Genomic DNA, 24,553 nt, shown 5'->3' with positions numbered 1-24,553 from the left:
GACAAAATAAACATTTCTTGAAAGCATTGTTTACTAATGAGGAATGCAGTCAGAGGTGTCATGACCTGCCCTGGGGGGTGATAAGTTTGATCACGTAATAATAATAATAATAATAATAATCCATAGAAAATTGATTTGATAAAATAACAGTCTTCACATTTAATGATAGTCACAGACAACAGAGGCTATGAAGGTGCTGCAGATGACAGTCCCCCCAGTTCTCTCTTTGATGAAGCCATGAGTGCACGTTTCAGTGCCCAACAGGTCCTAAGATCAGATTTTTTCAGATGTCCAGGAGGAACAAGAGAACAAGGATTTAGAAGAGGAGGTATCTGAAGAAGAAGATGGGGAAGAATACAACCCAGAGCACGATGCATCATCTTCAGATGAAGAAGAAATCCTCCAATGTCACGCCCTGACCTGAGAGAGACGGTTTGTTTCTCTATGTGGTTAGGTCAGGGTGTGGGGTGGTCATTCTATGGAGTCTATTTCTTCGTGTTGAGCCGAGTATGGTTCCTAATCAGAGGCAGCTGTCTATCGTTGTCTCTGATTAGGAACCATACTTAGGCAGCCTTTCCCCACCTGTAGTTGTGGGATCTTATTTTTGTACTGCTTGTTAAGCCTGCAAGACGTGTCGGTCGTTATCATTGTTTCTTATTTTGTTTGTAGTGTTCTGATTTACAATAAATACAACGATGAACACTTACCACACTGCGCTTTGGTCTACTCCGTTTGACGATCGTGACACCCAAGCTGAAAGAGAGACATTTTTTGTCAAAGAACAGCAAAATAACATGGTCCTTGTCACTATATGACAACCAGGGCAGAATCGCAGCACAAAATGTCATAAGGATGACCCCATGGCCCACAAAACATGCAGTTGCCCATGCCCAGGACATCGCCTCAACACTCTACATGTTCATTACACCAGCCATCGATAAAATCATCTTTGAGATTACAAATTTGGAGGGTTTACGTAAATATGGAGACAACAGGAAAAGGATGGATGAGATTGACCTGCATGCCTACATATGGCTGCTAATCTTAGCAGGTGTGTATAGGTCCTGAGGCGAGGCTAAATGTAGTCTCTGGGCTGGAGAGAGTGGAAGGGCTATTTTCCGTGCCATGATGCCACTGAAAGTCTTTCACACTTTCTCAAGAATGCCACGATTTGATAACCGTGAGTCAAGACCTGCAAGACGTGTGAGAGACAAACTGGCAGCCATAAGAGAGGTCTAGGAGAAGTGGTTGGAGCGTCTGCCATACCTCTACAACCCTGGGCCTGAAGTAACAGTGGATGAGCAACTGGTTCCATTCAGAGGTACATTTTTATGTTCATATCTGTAATGTAAGTGATTTTCACTGTTAATTTGATTATGTATTGCTGTATTATCATTGATTTATGTGATTGTTTCCTGTGACACTGATACTAATTACTGATAATAATCTCATTTTGTCAAACAGTCACTGTCCTTTCCAGCAGTATATGTCCAGCAAGCCAGCAAAGTATGGCATCAAGATATGGATGGCTTGTGACGCACAATCCAGCTACGCTTGGAAGATGCAAGTTTACACAGGGAAACCGACCAGTGGAGGCCCGGAGAAGAACCAGGGGATGTGGGTTGTGCTTGATGTGACAGATGGACTGAGGGGGCACAATGTCACGTGTGACCATTTCTTCACCTCTTATAAACTCAGCCAGCAACTCCTGAAGAGGAAGATCACTATGGTTGGCACAGTTAGAAAGAACAAGCCTGAGCACCCCCTGCAATCCTCGCAACAAGGGGGAGAGAGGCCTTCTCATCAAAGTTTGCCTTCACCCCCACCACCACTCTAGTTGCTTACCTCCCAAAGAGGAACAAGAATGTGGTCCTCCTGAGCACACCGCACAAAACGGCTGAGATCAGTGATCATGAGTATAGGAAGCCAGCCATCATCCTGGACTACAACCACAACAAAGGAGGAGTGGACAACCTGGACAAGGTGATTAGAACTTACAGCTACGGAAGGATGACTGTCCGCTGGCCCCTGGTCATCTTCCATAACATCATTAACCTCCCTAGTCAACCTAGTCAACAGCCAGTGGAATCGCGTGGCGAGAAATACAAATACCTCAAAAATGCTATAACTTCAATTTCTCAAACATATGACTATTTTACACCATTTTAAAAGACAAGACTCTCGTTAATCTAACCACATTGTCCGATTTCAAAAAGGCTTTACAGCGAAAACAAAACATTAGATTGTCAGGAGAGTACCCTGCCAAACATAATCACACAGCCATTTTCAAAGCAAGCATATATGTCACAAAAACCAAAACCACAGCTAAATGCAGCACTAACCTTTGATGATCTTCATCAGATGACACTCCTAGGACATTATGTTTTTACAATGTTATGCATGTTTTGTTCAATCAAGTTCATATTTATTTCAAAAACCAGCTTTTTACATTAGCATGTGATGTTCAGAACTAGCATACCCACCGCAAACATCCGGTGAATTTACTAAATTACTCATGATTAACGTTCACAAAATACATAACAATTATTTTAAGAATTATAGATACAGAACTCCTTTGAGCAATCGCGGTGTCAGATTTTAAAATAGCTTTTCGGCGAAAGCACATTTTGAAATATTCTGAGTACATAGCCTGGCCATCACGGCTAGCTATTTTGACACCCACCAAGTTTGGCCCTCACCAAACTCAGATTTACTATAAGAAAAATTGGATTACCTTTGCTGTTCTTCGTCAGAATGCACTCCCAGGACTTCTACTTCAACAACAAATGTTGTTTTGGTTCCAAATAATCCATAGTTATATTCAAATACCTCCGTTTTGTTTGTGCGTTCAGGTCACTATCCAAAGGGTGACGCGCGAGCTCATTTCGTGACAAAAAAATTCAAAATATTCCATTACCGTACTTCAAAGCATGTCAAACGCTGTTTAAAATCAATTTTTAAGCTATTTTTCTCGTAAAATAGCGATAATATTCCAACCGGGCGACTGAAAGAAAAACATGGAGTCATCTCGTGGATGCGCATCTCCAGTGTCATTGTTCCCTGCCTGACCACTCACAAAAACTCCTGCCGTTTTTCGCCCAGAGACTGCAGAGACGTCATTCCACTTTCTGGCGCCTTCTGAGAGCCAATGGAAGCCTTAGAAAATGTCACTTTACAGCAGAGATGCTGTATTTTTGATAGAGATGCCACAGAAGGAGAACAAATTGTCAGACAGGGCACTTCCTGTATGGAATCTTCTCAGGTTTTGGCCTGCCATATGAGTTCTGTTATACTCACAGACAACATTCAAACAGTTTTAGAAACTTTAGAGTGTTTTCTATCCAAATCTACTAATTATATGCATATTTTCGTTTCTGGGCAAGAGTAGTAACCAGTTTAAAATCAGGTACGTTTTTTATCCGGCTGTGCAAATACTGCCCCCTAGCCCCAACAGGTTAATAAAAAATGGTTTGCATTACTCAATATCAAGTAACACACACAGATTCCTCAACTCAAAATAGCCAGAAACCCATGCATGCTCTCTGGGAGCAAAACTTCAGAGGCAGAGAAGATTTAATCACAAAACCCCATGTGACAAATATACCTCAGAGCAGAGATTAATATATAATACGGCCATCTTCTCTTGTGACATTTATTGTGCTGTTACCCGCAAGCTCCATGAAACCCCTCCAAGTCAAGCAGCTAGACTACCTCCTCCCTCCCGCTCTCCCTCCATCCTTCCCTTTCCACTCTAATCTAGCTGTAGGACCATACAGATTGGAATCAGAATACATGTAGAAAGCTGCAGCTTCCTCCGGCCATTCATCGTGCCGCTCGGTGGCCCGTTATTGGCAGGAGGAGGCCCCCGACGTGAAGGGCGAACGAATGCATTTCTGGAGATGACTGGAAGGCAGGGAAAGATTGAATTCTCCCCACTGTGCTGTGTGGAGGGAAGGAAGGACAGAGGGAGAAAAGGGTGAGTCTCCCAGAAATAAGCAATGATAGATGAGGTACATGGTGCAAGACAGCCAGCCCCGCTCTCCAGCCAGGCTGAATCAGGAGAACTGTCTGCCAGCTAAATGCCTCGCTCTACCTCCCTCTCTCTCACACATTCGCCCTCTACTTTTCTGCACGTCTCTCTCTCTCTCTCAACACAATCTGTTTTTTAGTGCTTACCAGCCGCAACAGATATGAAGATTGTTCTCTGAATCATTGCTTAATGAGCACACATTCTGGCAGGAACATTTTATTCTCTGGTGATCCAGGTGAACCAAGGATTTTGTCCCCTGGGTTTCTCTACAGCAGAAACTATTCTGTGGGCTGTGGATTGTAAATCATAACTGTTAATGTGGCTCTGTAACTTTTACATGTCACCAGTTAAAAAATCATGTTCAGTCCTACACAAACTTATAAACATGTTCTAATTAGAATATGTCAAAGTAAAGATAGTAAACCATTGTAGTTATATTGCATTCGGAAAGTATTCAGACCAGTTTTTTCCACATTTTGTTACGTTACAGCCTTATTCTAAAATGGATCAATCTACACACAATGCCCCATAATGACAAAGGGAAAACAAGTTAATATATTTTTTTCAAATGTTATAAAAATAAAAAACATAAATACCTTATTTACCTTATTTACATAAGTGTTCAGACACTTTGCTATGAGACTTGAAATTGAGCTCAGGTGCATGCTGTTTACATTGATCATCCTTGAGATGTTTATACAACTTGAGTCCACCTGTGGTAAATTCAATTGAGTGGACATGATTTGGAAAGGTCTATATAAGGTCCCACATTTTACAGTGCATGTCAGAGAGATAATCAAGCCATGAGGTTGAAGGGATTGTCTGTAGCGCTCCGAGACAGGATTGTGTCGAGGCACAGATCTGGGGAAGGGTACCAAAACATGTCTGCAGCATTGAATGTCCAAGAACACAGTGGCCTCCATCATTCTTAAGTGGAATTAGTTTGGAACCACAAAGACTCTTTCTAGAGCTGGCCGCCCGGCCAAACTGAGCAATCGGGGGAGAAGGGCCTTGGTCAGGGAGGTGACCAAGAACCCGATGGTCAATCTGACAAAGCTCCAGAGTTTCTCTGTGGAGATGGGAGACCTTCCAGAAGGACAACCATCTCTGCAGCACTCCATCAATCAGGCATTTATGGTAGAGTGGCCAGACGGAAGCCACACCTCAGTAAAAGGCACATGACAGCCCGCTTGAAGTTTGTCAAAAGGCATCTAAAGACTCTCAGACCATGAGAAACAAGAGTCTCTGGTCTGATGAAACCAAGATAAAACTCTTTGGCCTGAATGCCAAGCGTCACGTCTGGAGGAAACCTGGCACCATCCCTACGGGAAGCATGGTGGTGGCAGCATCATGCTGTGGGGATGTTTTTCAGAGGCAGGGACTGGGAGACTAGTCAGGATTGAGGGAAAGATGAATGGAGCAAAGTACAGAGAGATCCTTGATGAAAACCTGCTCCAGCGCGCTCAGGGCCTAAGACTGGGGCGAAGGTTCACCTTACAACAAGACAACGCAGGAGTGGCTTTGGGACAAGTCTCTGAATGTCTTTGAGTGTCCCAGCCAGACCCAGGACTTGAACCCGATCGAACATCTCTGGAGAGACCTGAAAATAGCTGTGCAGTGACGCTCCCCATCCAACCTGACAGAGCGAGTGGATCTGCAGAAAATAATGGGAGAAACTCCCCAAATACAGGGGGATGCTTGTATGCCATGCTTGTAGCGTCATATCCAAGAAGACTCAATGCTGTAATCGCTGCCAATGGTGCTTCAACAAAGTACTGAGTAAAGGGTCTGAATACTTATGTAAATGTCATATCTTTTTTTATATACATTTGCTGAAATGTCAAAAATATATATTATATTTTGCCATTATGGGATATTGTATGTACAAAATAATTGTATTAACTTTAGAATAAGGCTGTAATGTAACAAAATGTAGAAAAAGTCAAGGGGTCTGAATACTTCTGAAAGCACTGTATACCATACACCCCCATGGTTATGGAAAACATCATTTTATGAGTCAGAAAGGTTGATTATTGTCCTTCGTTACCAGTGGAAGTCTTCCTACAGGCTTCTTTTCTTCCTCTTGGTTTAGTCATCACTCACTCGTCACAGTCACCTGGAGAGGAGAGAGGGAGGCCGCTGCCTACAAGCTCCGCTGAGCAAGACCACAGGTTACACTCTGACCAATTACAGGGCTGTATCGTCTTCTCAGGGATGCCCATTCCACAAGGTTCAACCTATTACAGGCCTACTTCCCTTCCCAGGGATGCCCATTCCACAAGGTTTAAGCTATTACAGGCCTGCTTCCCTTCCCAGAGCTGTTCATTCCACAAGGTTCAACCTATTACAGGCCTGCCTTCCTTCCCAGGGATGCCCATTCCACAAGGTTCAAGCTATTACAGGCCTGCTTCCCTTCCCAGAGCTGTTCATTCCACAAGGTTCAACCTATTACAGGCCTGCCTTCCTTCCCAGGGATGCCCATTCCACAAGGTTCAAGCTATTATAGGCCTGCTTCCCTTCCCAGAGCTGTTCATTCCACAAGGTTCAACCTATTACAGGCCTGCCTTCCTTCCCAGGGATGCCCATTCCACAAGGTTCAAGCTATTACAGGCCTGCTTCCCTTCCCAGGGATGCCCATTCCACAAGGTTCAAGCTATTATAGGCCTGCTTTTCTTTGGGCTGTTTTCTCTTTTAGCCTGTTCTTTCCCCTTGGGCATCCTTTATTCATTGCTTAGATAAATGTACATGACCCTTAAAAACAACAGAAGCCATCCGAGGGTAAGTATTTGATGTCTGTGACATTCTGCTAACCTGGAATGACTTTGAGGAAAGATGAGTGAGAGATGGAGGGGGCAGAAAGAGGGGGGCAGAAAGCAGCGCATGGGGATCAGGAGAGCAAATCAGACAAATTAAATCAACGTTACCAGACAGAACAAAAGGTTATGCACAATATTAGAGAGAAAAAAAAACGTGTACTTATTTTCTGTCAAGGTAATATGTTTTGGCATGACTTCACGCGGTTATTTTTTTATTGTATTTTTTTTTTCATGGGCGAGTACAAACGTGGCATGGGTGAGCTTGCTATACCTTGTTGATCATGGTATCTCCCTCAGTATACACTGTTAAGTTTGATGGTTACACACACACTGTAGTTGAGACATTAAAACACATGCATCTGACCACGCTTCATTTGATGTACTACCACACGGAGGTAGAATTAGCATGCTGTCTTTTGAGGATGGAAGAAAAGGAAAGATTCCCTTGAATATATTGCTTCTCTTCTCCTCCTTCCCCTCAGATGACTACTTCTCATCAACCATCCCATATTTAATTAGTGGAACTTAATGCTTTACAAACAGTCTCAGGAAATTTTAATGAGAGTCCCTAATTAGCCATTGGTGAAGTCGTAATCACTTCTGAAATGCATTAAGCTGTGGGTCTGTTAGCAAAGTAATGAACTGCTCTGGTCCACCCAGCCAGCCACCATCTTCTCTGGAACTGTCATGTTCAAAGGGGAGCGATGAATAGCACTCACTTTGCTCTTAACCTCTGGATCCTCCACTCCATGGTAAATATGAAACGCTTAGTCCAAACACATGGACCGCCAAACTGAGATGTGTGTGTGTTTGTTGTCAGCAGGGGTTGCAACCGGTTCAGGGAACAGAACCAGAAACGAAAGTGATCTCTAGTGTTCTGGAAAAGAACCATTATTTTCTTGAGAAGCGGTTAATAATGTTATTTCTGTTCAAAAAATATTCCTAATGTCTAGTATATAATTCTGCAAGTTATGATGCTAGTAATTGGCTAAACACATTTCAAATCACGTCATGTCAACCATGTGCCCTCCATGTCCACTACTCTTCCTCTCCCTCCTGTGAGGGCAATTTCTGTTAAACCTTACTGATGCTTGTGTACTACAAACTGTTAAAGAAACTAGATCATACAAGATAGAATTGTGTGTGTATTAGTAAAGGCCTGTTTTAACTGTTGTTCGTGTGTGTGTAGAATAAGAACCTAACCTGCGAAATATGTCCCATGATGTTCTTGGGACACAGCCAAGAGCTGACAGGCGAGACCTATGGTTTCCTGTCAGTCAGAAGAGAATGAACTGGTTCCTCTTAATCTACTGAAAACAGAGCAAAGTGTTACATCCTACACACCAGTTGAAAGCTGTTGTCCTGGCTAGGGCCTGTTGCTGGGCGAAAGGTTCATGCTTGTGTGTGGGTGTGAAACCCCACATCATCTAGGCAGACAGCGAAAGGCGCTTGCTTGCTCAGTTCAGGGAACCGTTGACTTATCGAGAGGAACTGTGTCTGGAGAGATTTCCTGTTGTTCTGACAACTATTAGAAGACTAATATAACCAGCAGTTGCTACTGAATGAGACAACCTTTTTCACAGTTAGTCTGTACCTTGTACTCCAGTTTCGTCTCGTCCTCCACACACATACCAAGATCACGTGTTTTGTACATGCTTGCATAAGACAGCTTGACTATACAGTGCCTTGCAAAAGTATTCATCCCCCTTGGCGTTTTTCCTATTTGTTGCATTACAACCTGTAAATTAAATTGATTTTTATTTGGATTTCCTGTTATGGCCATACACAAAATAGGCCAAATTGGTGAAGTGAAATTCAAAAAATTACTTGTTTCAAAAAATTCCAAAAATTAAAAAAAACAGAAAAGTGGTACGTACATATGTATTCACCCCCTTTGCTATGAAGCCCCTAAATAAGATCTGGTGCAACCAATGACCTTCAGAAGTTACATAATTAGTTAAATAAAGTCCACCTGTGTGCAATCTAAAGTGTCACATGATCTCAGTATATACAGTTGAAGTAGGAAGTTTACATACACTTAGGTTGGAGTCATTAAAACTCGTTTTTCAACCACTCCACAAATTTCTTGTTTACAAACTATAGTTTTGGCAAGTCGGTTAGGACATCTACTTTGTGCATGATACAAGTAATTTTTCCAACAATTGCTTACAGACAGATTATTTCACTGTATCACAATTCCACTGGGTCAGAAGTTTACATATGCTAAGTTGACTGTGCCTTTAAACAGCTTGGACAATTCCAGAAAATGATGTCATGGCTTTAGAAGCTTCTGATAGGCTAATTGACATCATTTGAGTCAATTGGAGGTGTACCTGTGGATGTATTTCAAGGCTTACCTTCAAACTCAGTGCCTCTTTGCTTGACATCATGGGAAAATAAAAAGAAATCAGCCAAGACCTCAGAAAATAAATTGTAGACCTCCACAAGTCTGGTTCATCATTGGGAGCAATTTCCAAACGCCTGATGGTACCACGTTCATCTGTACAAAGAATAGTATGCAAGCATAAACACGGTGGGACCACGCAGCCGTCATACCTCTCAGGAAGGAGACGCGTTCTGTCTCCTAGAGATGAATGTACTTTGGTGCGAAAAGTGCAAATCAATCCCAGAACAACAGCAAAGAACCTTGTGAAGATGCTGGAGGAAGCAGGTACAAAAGTATCTATATCCGCAGTAAAACGAGTCCTATATCGACATAACGTGAAAGGCCGATCAGCAATGAAGAAGCCACTGCTCCAAAACCGCCATAAAAAAGCCAGACTACGGTTTGCAACTGCACATGGGGACAAGACCATACTTTTTGGACAAATGTCCTCTGGTTTGATGGATCACACATAGAACTGTTTGGCCATAATGACCATTGTTATGTTTGGAGGAAAAAGGGGGAGGCTTGCAAGCCGAAAAACACCATCCAAACTGTGAAGCACGGGGGTGGGAGCATTATGTTGTGGCGGTGCTTTGATGTAGGAGGGACTGGTGCACTTCACAAAATAGATGACATCATGAGGAAGGACAATTATGTGGATATTTTGAAGCAACATCAAGACATCCGTCACGTATTTAAAGCTTGGCCGCAAATGGGTGTTCCAAAAAGACAATGACCCCAAGCATACTTCCAAAGTTGTGGCAAAATGGCTTAAGGACAACAAAGTCAAGGTATTGGAGTGGCCATCACAAACCCTTACCTCAATCCTATAGAACATTTGTGGGCAGAACTGAAAAGGCGTGTGCGAGCACGCTGACCTGACCTGACTCAATTACACCAGCTCTGTCAAGAGGAATGGGTCAAAATTCACCCAACTTATTGTGGGAAGCTTGTTGAAGGCTACCCGAAACATTTGACCCAAGTTAAACAATTTAAAGGCAATGCTACCAAATACTAATAAACTTCTGACCCACTGGGAATGTGATGAAAGAAATAAAAGCTGAAATAAATATTTCTCTCTACAATTATTCTGACATTTCACATTCTTAATATAAAGTGGTGATCCTAACCGACCTAAGACAGGGGATTTTTGCTAGAATTAAATGTCAGGAATTGTGAAAAACTGAGTTTAAATGTATTTGGCTAAGGTGTATGTAAACTTCCGACTTCAATTGTACACACCTGTTTCATACGGCCCCAGAGTCTGCAACACCACTAAGCAAGAGGCACCACCAAACAAGCGGCACCATGAAGACCAAGGAGCTCTCTAAACAGGTCAGGGATAAAGATGTGGAGAAGTACAGATCAGGGTTGGGTTATAAACCAATATCCGAAACTTTGAACATCCCACAGAGCACCATTACATCCATTATTAAAACATGGGAAAGAATATGGCAACAAAACAAACCTACCAAGAGAGGGCCGCCAACCAAAACTCAGACCAGGCAAGGAGGGCATTAATCAGAGAGGCAACAAAGAGACCAAAAATAACCCTGAAAGAGCTGCAAAGCTCCACAGCGGAGATTGGAGTATCTGTCCATAAGACCACTAAGTCGTACACTCCACAGAGTTGGGCTTTACAGAAGAGTGACCATAAAAAAAGTAATTGCTTAAAGAAAGAAATAAGCAAACATGTTTGGTGTTCGTCAAAAGGCATTTGGGAGACTCCCCAAACATATGGAAGAAGGTACTCTGGTCAGATGAGACTAAAATTGAGCTTAAGGAAAATGCTATGTCTGGCGCAAATCCAACACCTCGCATCACCCTGAGAACATCATCCCCACAGTGAAGCATGGTGGTGGCAGCATCATGCTGTGGGGATGCTTTTCATCAGCAGGGACTGGGAAACTGGTCAGAATTGAAGGAATGATGGATGGCGCTAAATACAGGGAAATTCTTGAGGGAAACCTGTTTCACTCTTCCAGAGATTTGAGACTGGGACGGAGGTTCACCTTCCAGCAGGACAATGACCCAAAGCGTACTGCTAAAGCAACACTCGAGTGGATTAAGGGGAAACATTTAAACGTCTTGGAATGGCCTCGTCAAAGCCCAGACCTCAATCCAATTGAGAATCTGTGGTATGACTTAAAGATTGCTGTACACCAGTGGAACCCATCCAACTTGAAGGAGCTGGAGCAGTTTTGCCTTGAAGAATGGGCAGAAAATCCCAGTATTTAGATGTGCCAAGCTTATAGAGATATACCCCAAGAGACTTGCAGCTGTAATTGCTGCAAAAGGTAGCTCTAAAAGGTATTGACTTTGGGGGGGATGAATAGTTATGCATGCTCAAGTTCTGTTTTTTTTATTTTTTATTTCTTGTTTGTTTCACAATAAAACATGTTTTTCATCTTCAAAGTGGTAGGCATGTTGTGTAAATACAATGATATAACCCCCCACAAAATTAATTTTAATTCCAGGTTGTAAAGCAAAAAAATAGGAAAAATGCCAAGGTGGGTGAATACTTTTGCAAGCCACTGTATAAGGGTTCTGTACTCCCAGTGTCATTCGATGTCTTGGCCTTCCACCTCCGAGTGGATGTCTGACTAGCTACATTATTGCAATTCTTATTAAATAAAGGTTGATTGTTTGAAGAAATTATGAAGTCTCTCCTTGTTGGTTAGAATTTCCACGACATCTGATCAATTAAGCATGTAAACAACTAGTTTACCCATACCATAGCAAGCTTCTCTATCCGTGCTAATTTGTGGGGTAAAATAATGCTCTAAATGTAAAAACTATGTTCAAAAACCGGTTCAGAACACTGGAACAGAACAAAAAAAATAGGAATGGAATTATTAGAAAATCATTTCAGTTCCAACCCCTGGTTGCCAGGATAAAAATTCTAGTTGCCCATTAAATCTATTAGTAGCCTCTCGATGACCCTGCTATTAGGTTAGCGGTCACCATAAAGAAGGACTTAGCACCCTGCGAGTCCTTCTACTGAGGCTTAGGCCGGTGGCTGTAACTCAGCTAAAGGCACATCCAAATGATTGAATAATCTATGGTTCACTATGACCCAGCTCTGACTGTTGTCATGGTCTGGGCCTGGCACTGAGGGAACGAACAGATAAGGAATGAGCATATAACGAGAGGTTTGTCCTTCACATGGTCAGTAGATTGCTGCGAGACTCTTCGGAGGATCGTGTCTGTCTCCCAGTGCACTGATCTGTCTGTCTATTAAACCTTTTAAAATATAGAATTTGTTTGCCTTATCCTGGTATCCAGCATTTCCACACTTTGGGCAAATTGACGATTCCTAAGTGTTTGCGTGTGTGAGTGCATGCGTGTGTGTGTTCGGACCTTCTCTCTGACTAAACTAAACAGTTTATCGTTGCCGAAGCTGATCCGTGTCTCATTATCAGATTGCACTTTGAAACGGAGACTTTCAGGAACGCTCTGAAACCAAATGTGAGTGAGAGAGAGGACACACGAGGAGAAGAGGAGAAGGGAGAGAGAGGGAGAGGAGAAGAGGGATGGGGAGTTGTTTACCAGTCAGGCCTCTCAGGAGATGGTAAGGTAACATGAAAAGCTGCCATCTTTCTTTTGAGCTTACTAACTGTAGGTGCAGCCTAACAATAAACATCCCAGCTGGCACAGAATGATCAACACCTAACATAAGTTATTGTAGACTGTGAGGAAAATATTGGCAGTTTCATCATGCAGTGAATACTCCCACAGTCTGACATAAACATTTATGGCTCATGGGGCGACGCACAATTGGCCTTGTCTCATCGCGCACTAGTGACTCCTGTGGCGGGCCGGGCGCAGTGCACACTGACCAGGTCGCTAGGTGTACGCTGTTTCCTCCGACACATTGGTGCGGCTGGCTTCTGGGTTGGATGTGCGTTGTGTCAAGAAACAGTGCGGCTTGGTTAGGTTGTGTTTCGGAGGACGCATGGCTCTCGACCTTCGCCTCTCCCGAGTCCATACGGGAGTTGCAGCAATGAGACAAGACAGTAACTACTACCAATTGGATACCACGAAATTGGGGAGAAAAAGGGGTAAAATATTTTATTTTTAACAAAAAAACTGTAATATCTTGTGTTTCACCGAGTTGTGGCTGAACGACGACACAGATAATATAGAGCTGGCGGGATTTTCCATGCACCGGCAGAACAAAGATGCTACGTCTGGTAAGATGAGGGGTGGGGGTGTGTGTCTTTTTGTCAATAGCAGCTGGTGCGCTAAAGAAGTCTCAAGGTACTGCTCGCCTGAGGTAGAGTACCTTATGATAAGCTGTAGACCACACAATCTACCAAGAGAGTTCTCATCTATATTATTCATAGCCATCTATTTACCACCATAGACCGATGCTGGCCACAGACCATACGTACATATCCCAACCAGAAGCCATAGATTACAGGCAACATCCACATCGAGCTAAAGACTAGAGCTGCCGCTTTCAAGGAGCGGGACACTAATCTGGACGCTTATAAGAAATCCCGCTATGCCCTCAGACGAACCAACAAACAAGCAAAGCGTCAATACAGGATTAAGATTGAATCCTACAACACCGGCTCTGACGCTCGTCGGATGTAGCAGGGCTTTATAACTATTAAGGACTACATAGGGAAACCCAGACGTGAGCTGCCCAGTGACGTGAGCTTACCAGACGAGCTAAATACCTTTTATGCTCGCTTCAAGGCAAGCAGCTCTGAAGCATGCACGAGAGTGCCAGCTGTTCTGGATGACTGTGTGATAACGAACTCGGTAGCCGATGTGTGCAAGACCTTTAAACAAATCAACATTCGCAAAGCCGTGGGACCAGATGGATTACTCAAAGCATGCACGGACCAACTGGCAAGTGTCTTCACTGACATTTTCAACCTCTCCCTGACTGAGTCTAATACCTACATGTTTCAAGCAGACCACCATAGTCCCTGTGCCCAAGGAAGTAAAGGTAACCTGCCTAAATGATTAACGCCACGTAGCACTCACGTCGGTAGCCATGAAGTGCTTTGAAAGGCTGGTCATGGCTCACATCAACAGCATCCTCCCAGATACTCTAGACCCATACCAATTCACATACTGCCCTAACAGATCAACAGATGACGCAAGCTCAATCACACTGCCCTTTCCCACCTGTACAAAAGGAACACCTATGTGAGAATGCTGTTCATTTACTAGAGCTCAGCGTTCAACACCATAGTGCCTACAAAGCTCATCACTAAGCTAAGGACCCTGGGACTAAACACCTACCTCTGCAACTGATTCCTGGACTTCCTGACGGGCCTCCCCCAGGTGGTAAGGGTAGGCAACACCACATCTGCCACGCTGATCCTCAATACTGGGGCCCCTCAGGGGTATGTACTTAGTCCCATCTTGTACTCCCTGTTCGCCCATGACTGAGTGGCCAAACACGACTCCAACACCGTCATTAAGTTTGCTGACAACACAACAGTGTTCATCGACAACAGCCAGATCACCAACAACGATGAGACGGCCTATAGGGAGGAGGTCAGAGAACTGGCAGTGTGGTGCCAGTACAACAGCCTCTCCCTCAATGTGAGCAAGACAAAGGAGCTGATCATGGACTACAGGAAAAAGCGGGCTGAACAGGCCCCCATTAACATCAACGGGGCTGTAGTGGAGCGGGTCGAGAGTTTCAATTTCCTTGGTGTCCACATTACCAATGAACTATCATGGTCTAAACACACCAAGACAGTTGTGAAGAGGGCATGACAAAACCTCTTCCCCTGAGGAGACTGAAAAGATTTGGCATGGGTCCCCAGATCCTCAAAAAGTTCTACAGTTGCACCATCGAGAGCATCCTGACTGGTTGCATCACTGCCTGGTATGGCAACTTCTTACATTGACCCCCCCCCCCCCCATTTGTTTTTTACACTGCTGCTACTCGCTGTTTATTATCTATGAGTAGTCACCCCTACCTACATGTACAAATTTCCTCAACTAACCTGTACCCCCGCACACTGACTCAATACCGGTACCCCGTATATAGCCTCATTATTGTGCTATTTTTTAAGTAAGCATTTCATGGTAAGGTCTGAACTTGTTGTATTCGGCGCATGTGACATAAAGTTTGATATGATTTCATGTTGTTACATAAAACAGATGATTACTTAAATCAAAGCAAATCAAATTTTATGGGTCACATACACATGTTTAGCAGATGTTATTGAGGTTGTAGCGAAATGCTTGTGTTTCTAGATCCAACAGTGCAGTAATATCTAACAATTCACAACACACACAAACCTAAAAGAATGTAATATTAGGATGAGGAATGTCGGAGTGGCATAGACTAAAATACAGTAGAATAGAATACAGTATATACATATGAGATGAGTAAAGCAAAAATATGTAAATTTTTTACAAGTGACTAGTTTTCCATTATTAAAGTGGCCAGTGATTTCAAGTCTATGTACAGTATATAGGGCAGCAACCTCTAAGGTGCAGAGTTACGTAACTGTGTGGAAGCCGCCTAGGGATGGCTATTTACCACTCTAATGGCCTTGAGATAGAAGCTTGTTTTTCAGTCTCCCGGTCCCAGCTTTGATGCATCTGTACTGACCTCATCTTCTGGATGATATCGGGCTGAACAGGCAGTGGCTCGGGTGGTTGTTGTCCTTAATAATCTTTATGGCTTTCCTGTGACATCGGGTGCTGTAGGTGTCCTGAAGGGCAGGTAGTTTGCCCCCGGTGATGCATTGCGCAGACCGCACCACCCTCTGGAGAGGCCTGCAGTTGCGGGCGGTGCAGTTGCCGTACCAGGCAGTGATACAGCCCAATAGGATGCTCTCAGTTGTGCACCTGTAAAAGCTTGTGAGGGTTTTAGGTGCCAAGCCTAATTTATTCAGCCTCCTGAGGTTGAAGAGATGCTATTGCGCCTTCTTCACCACACTGTCTGTGTTGGTGGACATTTTCAGATCGTCAGTGATGTGTACGCCGAGGAACTTGAAGCTTTCCACCTGCTCCACTGCGGTCCTGTCGATGTGGAGAGGGGTGTGCTCCCTCTGCTGTTACCTGAAGTCCACTATCAGCTCCTTTGTTTTGTCGACATTGAGTGAGAGGTTATTTTCCTGGCACCACACTCCCAGGGCCCTCACCTCCTCCCTATAGGTTGTCTTGTCATTGTCGGTAATCAGTCTACAAACTTGTTGATTGAGTTGGAGGCGTTCATGGCCACGCAGTCATGGGTGAGCAGGGAGTACATGAAGGGGCTGAGCACGCAACCTTGTGGGGCCCCTGTGTTGAAAATCAGTGAAGTGGAGGTGGTGTTTCCTACTTTCCCCACCTGGGTCGGCCAGCTTGAGGATCTTGTCAATGATCTCAAGGTAGCTGGGACCATAGTCACCAGACAATTGGTAACACACTACGCCGTGAAGGACTGAAATCCTGCAGCGCCCGCAAGGTCCCCCTGCTCAAGAAAGCACATATACATGCCCGTCTGAAGTTTGAATGATTCAGAGGACAGCTGGGTGAAAGTGTTGTGGTCAGATGAGACCAAAATGGAGCTCTTTGGCATCATCTCAACTCGCCGTGTTTGAAGGAGGAGGAATGCTGCCTATGACCCCAAGAACACCATCCCCACCGTCAAACATGGAGGTGGAAACATTATGCTTTGGGGGTGTTTTTCTGCTAAGGGGACAGGACAACTTCAACGCATCAAAGGGACGATGGACGGGGCCATGTACCATCAAATCTTGGGTGAGAACCTCCTTCCCAGCCAGGGCATTGAAAATGGGTCGTGGATGGGTATTCCAGCATGACAATGACCCAAAACACACGGCCAAGGCAACAAAGGAGTGGCTCAAGAAGAAGCACATTAAGGTCCTGGAGTGGCCTAGCCAGTCTCCAGACCTTAATCCCATAGAAAATCTGTGGAGGGAGCTGAAGGTTCGAGTTGCCAAACATCAGCCTCGAAACCTTAATGACTTGGAGAAGAGCTGCAAAGAGGAGTGGGACAAAATCCCTCCTGAGATGTGTGCAAACCTGGTGGCCAACTACAAGAAATGTCTGACCTCTGTGATTGCCAACAAGGGTTTTGCCACCAAGTACTAAGTCATGTTTTTCAGAGGGGTCAAATACTTATTTCCCTCATTAAAATGCAAATCAATTTATAACATTTTTACATTTTGTTGTTATTCTGTTTCTCACTGTTCAAATAAACCTACCATTAAAATTATAGACTGATCATTTCTTTGTCAGTGGGCAAATGTACAAAATCAGCAGGGGAGAAAATACTTTTTTTCCCTCCCCTTTTTTCCCTCTGAGCCGTTGAATTGCGACTCCACTTTGTCTCTATACTGACATTTTGCCTGTTTGATTGCCTTACGGAGTGAATAACTACACTTTGTATTCGGCCATATTCCCAGCCACCTTGCCATTTTTAAATGCGGTGGTTTGCGCTTTCAGTTTTGCACGAATGCTGCCATCCATCCACAGTTTCTGGTTAGGGTATGTTTTAATAGACACAGTGGGGTACAACATCTCCTATACACTTCCTGATGAACTCAGTCACCGTATCCGTGTATTCGTAATGTTATCCTCAGAGGCTACCCGGAACATATCCCAGTCTGCGTGATCAAAATAATCTTGAAGCGTGGATTCCCATTGGTCAGACCAGCAATGAATTGTCCTTAGCACGGGTACTTCCTGTTTGATTTTCTGCCTATAGGAAGGGATCAGCAAAATGGAGTTGTGATCAGATTTGCCAAAGCGAGGGCGAGGGAGTGCCTTGCAGGCATTTCGAAATGCTGAGTAGCAGTAGTGTAATGTTTTCTCAGAGCAAGTGGTACAGTCAATGTGTTGGTAGAACTTTGGAACCCTTTTCCTCAAATTTGCTTATTTAAAATCCCCAGCTACAAGAAATGCGGCCTCAGGATATGTGGTTTCCAGTTTGCATAAAGGCCAGTGAAGTTCTTTTAGAGCCATGGTGGTATCGGCTTGAGGGGGAATATACACGGCTGTGACTATAACCGAAGAGAATTCTCTTGGGAGGTAATACGGTCTGCATTTGATTGTGGGGTATTCCGTGTTGGGTGAACAAAAGGACTTGAGTTTCTGTATGTTATCACAATCACACCATGAGTAGCTAATCATGAAACATACACCCCCGCCTTTCTTCTTCCTGGGGAGTTCTTTAATCCTGTCTGCGCGATGTACTGAGAACCCATCTGGCTTTATGGACGAAGACAGTATTTCCCGAGAGAGCTATGTTTCCGGGAAAGAGTATGTTACAATCCCTGATGTCTCTCTGGAAGGAGATTCTCGCCCTGAGCTCATCTACTTTATTATCCAGAGACTGAACATTAGCGTGTAATATACTCAGAAGCTATGGATGTTGTGCACGTCTCCTAGAAGTCCAGTCCGAATACCTCTTCTCCTTCTGCGGTGTTTTGGATCAGCCTCTGGAATCATTTCAATTCCTCTAGGGGGTACGAACAAAAGATCCAATTCGGGAAAGTCGTATTGCCGGTTGTAATGCTGGTGAGTTACCGTCGCTCTGATATCCAAAAGTTATTTCTGGGGTAATGTATATAACACAAAACATTTCCTGGGCTAATAATGTAAGAAATAACACACAAAAAAAAATACAAAAAATACTGCAAAGTAATGTACGTTGCTTAGGAGCTCGAAGCAGAGCTGCCCAATCTGTCGGTGCCATCTTCACGCACTAAAGGCAAAAACTGAAGTAGGGTGGTTGGTCGGGTATATAACGCGAATGTCTAGAAACCCAAAGGATCGCAAGATTAAATCTCATCACGGACAACTTTAGCATTTTAGCTAACTTTTCAACTACTTACTACTTTTGAGTTACTTTGCAACTACTTAGCATGTTAGCTAACCCTTCCCCTAACCTAAACATTTTTATCTAACCCGTTCCCTAACCCTAACCTTAACCCTTTAAACTAACTCCTAAACTTAACCCCTAACTTCTAGCATCAGATTAGCTAGCTAGCTAACATTAGCCAGCTAGCTGATGTTAGCCACCTAGCTAGAATTCATAACATATCATATGTTTAGCAAATTCATAACATATTGTATGCTTTGGAAATTCGAAACACATTATACATGCTGAAAAAACAACATTTTGCCTGCACTACAGACAACTATATCGGTCCGCTAATACAGGACTAGTAAAGGCCCAGTGCACTAAAAAAGTGTTATATTTTTCATATTTTTCACTGCAGCACCCTCAGCACCCATACTTCCTGCGGCTATGGCCAGAGTTGATGTTGTTGTAGCGTCCTACCTGCTTGTTTCTCTGGAAGGCTTCCTCCTAGCACAGCCCTCTCAATTGAGTCCCAAATGGCACCCTATTCCCTATGTACTGAAGTGCACTACTTTTGACCAGGGCCCATTGGGCTCTGGTCAAAAGTAGTGCACTACATAGGAAATTGGCCACCATTTGGGCTCTTGTCAAAATTGGTCGCCGTAGGGCTCTGGTTAAAAGTAGTGCACTACATAGGGACTTGACACCATTTGGGACACAGCCTCTGTCTCTTTGTGCTAAACTTAGTGAAGGATGGCTTTGATTGACAGAGTTGGATGGTTGTCTGTTGTTAGCTACCCACTGCTTTCTTCTGTCATGATGAAGGGCCATTGCCAGAGGCTATAACTTCTCACTGCCTCCCTAATGTAAAGGAATGGTGCTTTCATGGTGCTTTGTGCTAATGGATATGATACAGGCCAGCTGCTTGGCTAGCAGTTGATCATGGAATCATACAGGTAACTGCTAAAATAAAGGAAACACCAACATAGTGTCTGGCCACCACGAGCCAGAAAATCTTCAATGCACCTTGGCATAGATTCTACAAATGTCTGGAACTCTATTGGAGGGATGTGACACGATTCTTCCACAAGAAATTCCATAATTTGGTGTTTTGTTGATGGTGGTGGAAAACGTTGTCTCAGGCGCCGCTCAAAAATCTCCCATAAGTGTTCAATTGGGTTGAGATCTGGTGACTGAGATGGCATATGGTCAAAATAGTTTTCATGTTCATCAAACCATTTAGTGACCTCTCGTGTCTTGTGGATGGGGGCATTGTCATCCTATGAGGCCATGGTAGGCAAAATAATGGGTGGTGTACCATTCTTGATACGCAAGAAAACTGTTCAGCATGAAAAACCCAGCAGCATTGCAGTTCTTGACACAAACCGGTGCGCCTGGCACCTATGACCATACCCCGCTGAAAGGCATTTAAATATTTGGTCTTGCCCATTCACTATCTGAATGGCACACTTACACAATCCATGTCTCAATTGTCTCAAGGCTTAAAAATCCTTGTCTCCTCCCCTTTATCTACACTTATTGAGGCGGATATAACAAGTGATATCAATAAGGGATCATAGCTTTCACCTGGATTCCCCTGGTCAGTCTATGTCATGGAAAGACCATGAAAGTGTGTGATTTGAGTGATTTGCACACTCAGGGTACATGATCGCAAGCATATAGTGCATTCGGAAAGTATTCTGACCCATTTACTTTTTCCACATTTTGTTACGTTACAGCCTTATTCTAAAATGGATTAAATAGATTTGTCCCCTTATCAATCTAAACACAATACCCCATAATGGCAAAGCAAAAACAGGTTTTTAGAAATGTTTGCAAATGTATTACAAATAAAAAAACGGAAATATTATGTAAGTATTCAGACCTTTTAGTCAGTACTTTGTTGAAGCACCTTTGGCAGTGATTACAGCCTCGTCTTCTTGTGTGTGACGCTACAAGCTTGGCACACCTGTATTTTGGGAGTTTCTCCCATTCTTCTCTGCAGATCCTTTCAAGCTCTTTCAGATTGGATGGGGAGTATCGCTGCACAGCTATTTTCAGGTCTCTCTAGAGATGTTTGATCGGGTTCAAGTCTTGACTCTGGCTGAGCAACTCAAGGACATTCAGAGACTTGTCCCAAAGCCACTCCTGCGTTGACTTGGATTTAAGGTCGTTGTCCTGTTGGAAGGTGAACCTTCGCCCCAGTCTGATGTCCTGAGCGCTCCGGAGCAGGTTTTCATCAAGGATCTCTCTGTACTTTGCTCCGTTCATCTTTCCCTCGATCCTGACTAGTCTCCTTGTCCCTGCCGCTAACAAACATCCCCACAGCATGATGCTGCCACCACCATGCTTCACCGTAGGAATGGTGCCAGGTTTCCTCCAGACGTGAAGCTTGCCATTCAGGACAAAGTGTTCAATATTGGTTTCATCAGACTAGAGAATCTTGTTTCTCATGGTCTAGAGAGTCCTTTAGGTGCTTTATGGCAAACTCCAAGTGGGCTGTCATGTGCCTTTTACTGAGGTGTTGCTTCCGTCTGGCCACTATACGATACAGGCCTAATTGGTGGAGTGCTGCAGAGATGGTTGTCCTTCAGGGAGGTTCTCCCATCACCAAAGAAGAATTCTGGAGCTCTGTCAGAGTGACCATCGGGTTCTTGGTCACTGAAAGATTAGTGGAATCTGTGTGGGTAGCTGGACAGGTAGGATGACTGACAGTAAGGGTGAACAGGTGGTCACGGGTCAGGTGACAGAGGAATGGATGAGACTGAGGCAGGAATTCCTTTAACCATAAAGTGGTATATTTACTGAGTAGTCTGTGCTGCATAACAAAGGAAACAGAATAACGTGTATCCAATCAAATCCATCATCACAAAGATCTAATCATAACAATCATTCATTGTTAACATCATTTAGGGAATTCAACAATCCAGTTCATTAACCTCTATGGGCTAGGTGGGACGCTTGCGTCGCACCTACTCAACAGCCAGTGTAATCCCGTGGCGCGTTATTCAAAAACCTCAAAAATGCAAAAACTTCAATTTTTCAAACATATGACTATTTTACACCATTTTAAAGACAAGACTCTCGTTAATCTAACCACACTGTCCGATTTCAAAAAGGCTTTACAACGAAAGCAAAACATTAGATTATGTCAGCAGAGTACCCAGCCAGAAATAATCAGACACCCATTTTTCAAGCTAGCATATAATGTCACATAAACCCAAACCACAGCTAAATGCAGCACTAACCTTTGATGATCTTCATCAGATGACAACCCTAGGACATTATGTTATACAATACATGCATGTTTTGTTCAATCAAGTTCATATTTATATCAAAAACCAGCTTTTTACATTAGCATGTGACTAGCATGTGACTAGCATTCCCACCGAACACTGCCGGTGAATTTACTCAATTACTCACGATAAACGTTCACAAAAAACATAACAATTATTTTAAGAATTATAAATACAGAACTCCTCTATGCACTCGATATGTCCGATTTTAAAATAGCTTTTCGGTGAAAGCACATTTTGCAATATTCTCAGTAGATATCCCGGCATCACAGGGCTAGCTATTTAGACACCCAGCAAGTTTAGCACTCACCAAACTCAGATTTACTGTAAGAAAAATGTTATTACCTTTGCTGTCTTCGTCAGAATGCACTCCCAGGACTTCTACCTCAATAACAAATGTTGGTTTGGTTCAAAATAATCCATAGTTATATCCAAACAGCGGCGTTTTGTTCGTGCGTTCAAGACACTATCCGAAAGGGTAAATAAGGGTGACGAGCATGGCGCATTTCGTGACAAAAAAATTCTAAATATTCCATTACCGTACTTCGAAGCATGTCAACCGCTGTTTAAAATCAATTTTTATGCAATTTTTCTCATAAAAAAGCGATAATATTCCCACCGGGAAAGCCTGTATACATACAAAGAGAGAGAAAATAAATACATCTCGTGCCCTCGTGCACGAGCGTGAGTCTCAGAGTACTCTGACCAGCCGCTATCCAAACGCGATAATGTGTTTCAGCCAGAGGCTGCCTCGATATCATTCAGCTTTTTCCCGGGTTCTGAGAGCCTATGGGAGCCGTAGGAAGTGTCACGTTACGGGAAAGATCCTCAGTCTTCAATAAAAAGAGCCAAGATGAACAACAACTTGTCAGAGAGGGCGCTTCCTGTTTGGAATCTTCTCAGGTTTTTGCCTGCCATATGAGTTCTGTTATACTCACAGACACCATTCAAACAGTTTTAGAAACTTTAGGGTGTTTTCTATCTGTCAACCGCTGTTTAATAAGTCAATAGGAATCGTCGGTGAGTAATTTAGGCTTGTAACTATTTATCATAAATCATGTGTCAGTAACTGCTAGGAGTGGTGGTAGGAGTCAGGCGCAGAGAGCAGAGGTAAGGAAATGTGTGTTGGGCTACCAGCCGGTCCTGGCTCCATGGCACCAGAGCTCGCCCATTCCCTGGACCGGTCCCGGCAATACATCCTTAGAAACCTACCCACCTCTTGGTTCACTCTCTCCACCTGCCCATTACTTTCGGGGTGGAAACCCGAGGTCAGGCTGACCGAGACCCCCAAACGTTCCATGAACGCCCTCCAAACTCTGGACGTGAACTGGGGACCCCGATCAGAAACGATGTCCTCGGGCACCCCGTAGTGCCGGAAGACATGGGTAAACAGGGCCTCCGCAGTCTGCAGAGCCGTAGGGAGACCGGGCAACGGGATGAGACGGCAGGACTTCGAGAACCGATCCACAACGACCAGGATAGTGGTGTTCCCCTGAGATACGGGAAGGTCAGTGAGGAAGTCCACTGACAAGTGCGACCACGGCCGCTGTGGAACGGGGAGGGGGTGTAATTTCCCTCTAGGCAGGTGTCGAGGAGCCTTGCTCTGAGCGCACACCGAGCAGGAGGAAACATACAACCGCACGTCCTTGCCCAAGGTAGGCCACCAGTACTTCCCCCTCAGGTTCCGCACTGTCCTCTCGATCCCAGGGTGACCCGGAGAGGGGAGATTATGGGCCCATCGAATCAATCGATCACGGAGACCAAGCGGCACGTACTGAACACCTGCCGAACACTGCGATGGTGCAGGTTCCAACCGTAACGCCCGCTCGATCTCCGCGTCCAACTCCCATACCACCGGAGCTACCAAGCACGACGCTGGAATGATGGGAGCCGGATCGATGGCCCTCTCCTCGGTGTCATATAGGTGGGACAGTGCGTCGGCCTTCGTGTTCTGTGAACCTGGCCGATAAGAGATCGTGAACCGGAAACGGGTAAAGAACATGGCCCACCTGGCCTGACGCGGATTCAGTCTCCTAGCTGCCCGGATGTACTCGAGATTACGGTGGTCAGTCCAGATGAGGAAAGGGTGCTTAGCCCCCTCAAGCCAATGTCTCCACACCTTCAGAGCCTTGACCACAGCTAACAACTCCCGGTCCCCCACGTCATAGTTCTGCTCTGCCGGCCCGAGCTTCCTAGAAAAGAAAGCGCACGGGCGGAGTTTGGGTGGCGTGC

Source organism: Salmo salar, chromosome 19 (assembly GCF_965601325.2).
Source record: "Salmo salar chromosome 19, fSalSal1, whole genome shotgun sequence".
NCBI lineage: Eukaryota > Metazoa > Chordata > Actinopteri > Salmoniformes > Salmonidae > Salmo > Salmo salar.
The sequence above is the reverse complement of the archived record's forward strand: the minus strand, read 5'-3'. Positions refer to the sequence as shown.